A 7,500-nucleotide genomic window follows, 5' to 3' on the forward strand; every position below is an offset into this window, starting at 1 on the left:
TCTGTTAAAATGTGTTTGGAACTCAGAGATGAAGAAGTGCATTAAGAAACAATGAAACGAGTTTCAAAAAATCGATTTTTTAAAACTTGGGGATGCAATTTGATTTAATGACCCGTACGGGAAACCGGGAGATTCGTTCCGTATCCGGGACAGTTAGCTCGTATGAATTATTACTAGTAGAATCGCTTACAACTTTGAAATATACTGGGCGCAGCCGTCTTGAATAATTCAGATGTGTCGTTAATAACACTTATTAGTAGCATTAATTGTCGCAATTATTCAAGATGGTGGCGCCCGGGTAATTTGAAGCAAAAAAATAGCGATTATGAAATTCATTTATTTCCAGTGCAAACGCTTTTTTGCGGGAAAAAAAATATATATATGATGGTAAACAAAAGTACCTGTGATTTAAAGTAATTTCTTGGTAAGAGTGGAGGACAATAACGTTTGATAACTTGGTAATATTACAGGAAATTTGTTTAGAGGAAAACTTCTTTTGGTACAATTGTTCAGGTGATTATATTCTCGCATTCTAACTTTTCAACACTGGGCGATGTGATCATAGTGTGGGTGCTAATTGAAAAGGGTACCTCACCAGGAAAAGATAAATACCATTAAACGATAATACAGTTTCATAAGAGTGTAGTTCTAAGGGACACTTGCTATAATAGGAGGAAGGATTTAAAGTCCAATTCGCTTGTAAAAACCCACACGTTAAACTAAGTGCAACGATGATTCGACTACACTCGCTCAACTGGGCGAAAGCATGAAAGCATGAAAGCCAAGCTCACCCAGATGACACACTGTCCAAGTCCTTCTTCTTCCCGTTGTTGAGGCTTTCGCTCAAAAGTCTTAAACGTTTTAAAGCCAAAATCATTTAGTATTGTGCGTTGTAGAGTCTTTATTTTTTATTATTTTACAAAACAGAGACTAAAACAAATATAATACTTTAAAATAAATATTGAAATAAATAAATAAATATTCTAAAAAGTATTGACAGGAAAAACTAGAACAAGGCAAACAAATGTACAAGATCGAGCCATTGGAGGAAACATAAAAGAGCGATAGAGTCCATACTGGGCGAACCACCACAAATAAACAAAATGCTATAAATCTACTAATGAACCTTGAGGTAAATAAAATCAAACAGCTAAATAAAGGCAAACTGCTGAGTAGGTACATTAGTTCGCCATTAACCTTGGAATTTCCTGTATTTTCGTTTAAATGAAATAAGGTTGCTGCTGGAACGAACATTGAAAGGTAAACTATTCCGCCAAAGTTCCACCATTTGTATTGAAATATGAAAATTTAAAATTGGACGCCTTTGCAAATTTTTTCCTTAGTTCAAACAGTGATAACCTTTTAAGAATGTGATGATCACTAATAATTAGTAATTTCCAAGTTCAGATAACCATTTAAACCTTGTATAAAAAGTAACATCAGCCATAAAGCGTCGTTGTTGAAGAGATCTCAAATTAGCGAGTTTTATAATCACTGTCAGATTTCAGGATCATTCTTGAGGTCCTCCTCTGTATACGTTCTTATATTGAAGACTAAGCCAAAGAAAATAAAGAAAAACAAGAAATTAAACACTGCTTATGCGAATTAGCTCTCACAAAACCGTCGTTAACTACTTGCAGGGTTCGTGGTCGGGCAAAACACCTGCAAGTAAACCCACTAAAAAGAGACGATCTCTGCAAGCGCATTTGGACAATCGACTGGTCATGGGATCACGCTTATTACGGAAGGAAGAATTAAGACCAACAAGACAAAAAGATGAAGTACGAGGAAAACACGAATAGCGAAATGACGATACCCCAGTTCGTAGCTGTCAGAGAAGTTAGTCTCAATGCAACAATGAGTAAAAGGCGCAGAGCGGCCAAAGAAGCAAACAACAAGTACAAGAGGTCGTGGACGCAGATGGGGAAGGGGAACCAACTGCCGAGGACATTTCCTACAGAACGTAAATATTGTTGAGGAGATAAAAGAGAAGTGCGTAAAATCCACACGTTAATCGTAGAAAAGGAGAGTATTTCCTTGTCGAAGATCTCCCGAGATATGAAAGCTTTCTTTGCCGCAAACTAAGCCTAGTAGTTACAGTTAAAGGCGAAACAACCCCCGGAGTGAAATGAACAGCGAGAACTATCCATATCCGACAACAACAACTAAAGTAACCTATCCATTTTGAGAGGAGTAATTCTATTAATTTCGCGCAAGACAAAGAATAATAAAAAAAAGCAGTGGTGACAAACATTAAAGTATAAACAAGTGCACTGATTGAAATTATTTACATGACGTTTCCAATGCTTTGACATACATCCTCAGAAGTGACCGTTTACTACGAATTTAAACTTTTTAATATGTAACCTATTAAGTAACTACTTATTAACAATAATTGATTAATGAATTAACAATTAGTTAATAGTCACTTCTGAGGATGTATGTCAAAGGATACGAACGCCAAGTAAGTAATTTCAAACAATGCCATTGCATGTTTTTGTCACGCCGTTTGATGCATAGTTCTGGTTTCGATAAAGACGGCAATCAATAATGCCGTGCAAGCATAGTCACGATTCCCCTCCCCCTCTATCTGCAACCTCGTTCCCAGGGCTTCTCCCTCATTTGGGGGCGGGGCTTTTTTTTACCGCCCTGCCCCCTTCTGAGGGAGAAGCCCTGGAAACGAGGCTTCCCCTCTTAAAAAATTAATTATAATTATTATAATTAACATAATTAGTATAATTATAATTCAAATTATTATAATAACTATAATTATTTTAATTATTATTATTGTTGTTAGAAACATAGTATTAGGTTAGTTTCGGGCGCAGACAATTTTTTATAGATTAAACTGGACTCTCCGTGATAGTACACTGGGTTGCCTGTGGTTCGTGCACCGTCCCAGGCAACTTTTTTTCAAGTTGGGGGGTCATTAAGACCATTTAATTAAGGGTCACCCAGAAGTCATACCAGCAGAGGCCCTTTGGCTCGCATGTCCTCACATGTTAGTACTACTAAAAAGATCCTTTTCTGAGGTAAAAAGCTGGCTACCGGCCTATTATTTGTCAAAAAGAAGAAATTCCTGTCCTCTTTGGAAAAAATAGACACGCATTGCTTACGCGTGGTAGTGAATTAACACAGCGATTTATTCCATATAGAATGTCAACTGAGCTGTGTGTTGTCTTCCAGGAGATTCAAGTTATCCTTGCGTAATATGTAGCTCTAACAGTACACGATATTGTTTTGGTATTGTCTATCATTGTAGTGCCATGGTAGAAGTCTTGGGTAAATAGCCTGAGAAGACATGTGGTTACTAGCAAAGTATTGAACCCAGAAAGATTGAAGAAAATAAATGGGAAGTGAGAAACATTCGCTTTTGGGCTGAAATGTTGATAATTGATTTTTGCTACGTTCAATTTTGGCTGCAGAAATAAATCGCAAAATCGAAAGTGACATGGCCGGAATTCAGCGGGCGCCATGATTAAGTTACCGCGGCATGTTTACTCGCCAAACAGTGAAGCGTCCGCATCAAATGATGGCAAGATACCGGGTTTTCGTAAGTTTCTTTTTCTGTCAAGTGTTAAAAAGTTTGACAATAAATGAGCGAAGTCAAAACAAAGATCACAATCGCCCAAACCCTTTAGGTTGACCATTGTTTCTGCTAAGTCAAAAATTTACTCTCCAAGACGAGGTTATTTATCACCAGGTAATTCCGTCATTTTGGAAATAGCAGCTACTTTATTATTCATCGGTGTCACAATTTTTGCTGATTTTGCGGCTCAGTTTGTTGAAACTCAAGCACGCTTGCAACAGACCTGCTTATTTTCGTGAACCTTTCCTGCTGACAGAGCAATACTAAAAATGTCCTCCCGTATCACATTTCAACCTTGAGCTCGAAAATTCAATACACATTACGATATTATAATTCACAAAGGCAGAAAATATCACAGAATCCTTTTCCAGCGAAACATTTTATTGAAACAAGCAACATAAAAGATGCACTAAAACGCCATTTGCATTGCAATGACTTTCGAGGCCATTGCTGGTTAACGAGAATAACAAACTCACGAGGCAGAATGTATATTTATTTAATTAAGTTAGCACAATAGAAAGACACTAACCTCATTTTGACACGAAAATGCTTTACTATTGCCATAAAAACTATCCAGTTAAGCTCGCATATTATAAAACATGATGAATTCATAAAGGCCACCTTTTGCAGCGAACAATTTTTTGAAACAAGCAACATATTTGCTATTAGAGACAAAAACCCCTTCCTATTTCATTGCGTGCGTGAAGAGAAAAAAACTCAGTTGTGTCAAATATGTGCAATATTACACCAAATTAAAAGTTCAGGATCAAACAGTTTCCATGAAGAACCTTTTCCTTGAATAATGAAGCACAAAATAGACGACAAGCTTTCTTTCAAATAATTCTTGACTGTCACATTTCCAATTATGTTTTTACTGAAGACTGTGCAGAGTTGATCACAGATCCACTTAAGGTGTTCGATTTGTTCTGTCTTTTAACCCATAAGTTACCAGAGAATTTTCCATTTGGTTTCAGTGTTCTACATAACACCACACTTAGCTTGGTAAAATTAGAAATGCACCTCACTTTGATTTCGGCTGGACGGGCGACAGATTGTTGTTGAAATCCATTACTCGTCGCTTTTAAGATTCCATCGCCTGTCTTGTTCAGTATCCAATTGACTTGCCATTATTGAACTTCATAAGGGTATATTTTGTTTAAAGATCCACTAAAACGCCATTCGCGTTACATGACTTTCGTCGCCATTGCCGGTTAAGTTTATCATTCTACTGTGTCCACCAGAGAAATCTACTCATTTCAACTACCCTCTCGATCCTAAGAAAATACGAGCAGAAGGCTCTATGCACAAAGATACCACTTAGCAGCGGAGTGACAGGCAAGACTTTTACCGACACGGAACAAAAAAAAGAATACCGAACAAATGCCACCCAATTTCCGACTGGGATTGCCCTACGGCAACCCAGTAAAAATACAAAATGTACATAAATAATTAAAATAAAAACTTAAATATGAAATATATCATTTATTGCAGTTAAAAGGCGTTCCGATATCGATGTGTGTACAGTGCAGGGACGAGTTGACTGTGGTTGGAGGAAGTGCTGTTGGAGAGAGAATTTAGCAACAATTAGTTAACAGTCACTTCTGAGGATGTGTGGTGAAGCATACAAACGCCAAGTAAGTAATTTCAAGCAATGCGCTTGTTTGTTTGTCACACTGTTTGCGTCTTAATTTGGATGCATAGTTCTGGTTTCGATAAAGACGGCAATCAATAATGCCGTGCAAGCATATATAGTCACGATTCCCCTCCCACTCTATCTGCAACCTCGTTCCCAGGGCTTCTCCCTCATGTGGGGGAGGGGCGTTTTTTTATTGCCCCGCCCCCACATGAGGGAGAAGCCCTGGGAACGAGGTTGCAGAGAGAGGGGGTGGGGAGGCGTGACTATGCGTGCATGGCTCTCCAAGGGACTGGGGCTGTGTGGGAGATTGAATGATCATTCAACCCCAGCCCCAGTCCCTCGGAGTGCCTGCTCGCAGGCTTATTGATTGCTGTCTTTATCGAAACCAGAACTATGCATCCAAATTAAGAGGCAAACGGCGTGACAAACATTCAAGTGCATTAATTAGCATAAATATTATACTTACTTTAATGATTATTATATCAATTATTTTTATTAGAAACGGTATCAGGTGTTCCGATGTGCGTACAGTGCAGGGACGAGTTGACTGTGGTTGGAGGAAGTGCTGCTGAACCCTGCTAAACCAGTGAAGCTACATCATGGGAACTCACAGTTAATATGAGCAACTCTTTGTCAGCTTTTTAACTTGTGCGGACAAGCAGAAGTGAATTACTTGGTTCATCTCTTTTTGCTGTCAACATGTTCATGGCAGGATCATGGACTCAACGGTAAGAATTTTCAAATGGGTTATACGTCAAGTTTAGCTTTTAACTTACTATTGTTCTGTTAATTAAAGGAGAAAAGTTTAAACTTCAGAAGAATTCACTCTTTTTCGTTTGGAGCTGACCATGTTTAATTTTGGAGTCTGCTTTTTGAAAACCTCAAGGTTAACTTAACCTTGTTATTGGGATTTTGATGTTTCCCCTGTCTCTTCCAACCTTAAACTAAATACATGTAGAAAAATTTATTAAGGAAAAGCATGTTAGTACTGATAACTACTTAGAGTAACTTCTAATTACTGGAAATGTAATTGGCATAAAGGAGTTGTTTTCCCTATCCAGTTATGGTATTTCGACTGGGTACTTAAGATTATTTTATCGTCAATCTCGAAAGAGGATTGAATTGTTTGGGTGGATAATTTGTGAAAGAGTGTAAAGAAAATATCGTCCGTGGCATAGTATAATTCATTTTTCACTGCTTTAAGTGCTTTGTCATGCGTGCCAGTAATAATCCATTTTCTGCTATGTTAAGGAAGTGACATCCTTAAAGTTGTGTTCCGTTGGGTTCCGTTGGGGGTCTCTCTCTCTCTCTCTCTCTCTCTCCACATGATTACTTTCACTGGTGTCTTGTTCCAAAGTAATCTTGTCTCCTGTTCCTTTTTAAAGCCTGCTAAACCAGTGAAGCTACATCGTGGGAACTCACAGTTAATTAACCTTGAGTTTCGGTTTTGACCTCAAGAAGGTAACTCGCGTATTTGCCTTATAAAAAGAACAAGTTGAAACTTCTGATGTATTCATGTCGTTATTGTTTGGAAGTTTTAGAGAACACTTCCTGGGTACGTTAAGGTTAACTTAACCTTATTATTGGAATTTTGATACCGCCTTGTCTCTTCCCACTCTGAAATAAGAACATGTAGAAAAATCATAAGGAAGAGGGAAAAGCCTTTTTTTCCCCATCTGGATATAGTATTTTCGACTCAGTGTAGAGGAGATATCGTTAACGTCACCTATATTCATTGCTTAACCAGTGACGCAAGATCATGGGACTTCAAAATTTACATGAGCAACTCTCTACGAGCTTTTTGACTTGTGCGGACGAGCAGAACTGGCAGCATCAAGGCAGCAGTGAAATACTTGGTTCATCTCTTGTTGCAGTAAACGCGTTCATGGCAGGATTGACTCGAAATTAATTTAAGCCATGGGAAAAACTGTTTTAATCAGTGTTTGCATCAGGAAAACGAATTTACAACTTTACTGGGCGCAGCCGTCTTAAATAATTCAGTTGTGTCGTTAATAACACTTAAGGTGATTCCTTAGTAATAGAAGATGTTGTAAGATTTTCCTTAAACTTTTCTCGATTGTTCCCTACATTATGGTGACTCGAAGTGTGCAATTAAATAAATAGCCGAGCTCGTTCGCGAGATATAACATTTCGACTTCATCTATCAAGGACAAGTTTGTTCTGTCAGTTCAGGCTACGTTTTGCAGAACAGGAAGCACAGCTTTGACGTAGTTCTTTAAATAACAAAACAGATGAATTGTATTGCTCAAAAGGA

General features: G+C 38.0%; 2 long non-coding RNA genes across 3 annotated transcripts in view; both read left to right on the forward strand.

Annotated features, from left to right (window-relative positions):
- The window catches only part of LOC138049887 (uncharacterized), a 7,883-nt gene extending 2,549 nt beyond the window's left edge, over window positions 1-5,334 (forward strand). The window contains exons 2-3 of the long non-coding RNA XR_011132481.1: window positions 1,641-3,553; window positions 5,081-5,334. This is a non-coding gene — a long non-coding RNA (uncharacterized lncRNA). The remainder of the gene's footprint in view (window positions 1-1,640; window positions 3,554-5,080) is intronic.
- Window positions 5,335-5,605: 271 nt separating this feature from the next.
- The window catches only part of LOC138049888 (uncharacterized), a 21,023-nt gene continuing 19,128 nt past the window's right edge, over window positions 5,606-7,500 (forward strand). For both annotated transcript variants that reach the window (XR_011132482.1, XR_011132483.1), the window contains exon 1: window positions 5,606-5,953. This is a non-coding gene — a long non-coding RNA (uncharacterized lncRNA). The remainder of the gene's footprint in view (window positions 5,954-7,500) is intronic.

The sequence above is a fragment of the Montipora capricornis genome, chromosome 5, assembly GCF_036669925.1.
Source record: "Montipora capricornis isolate CH-2021 chromosome 5, ASM3666992v2, whole genome shotgun sequence".
In the NCBI taxonomy this organism is placed as follows: Eukaryota; Metazoa; Cnidaria; class Anthozoa; order Scleractinia; family Acroporidae; genus Montipora; species Montipora capricornis.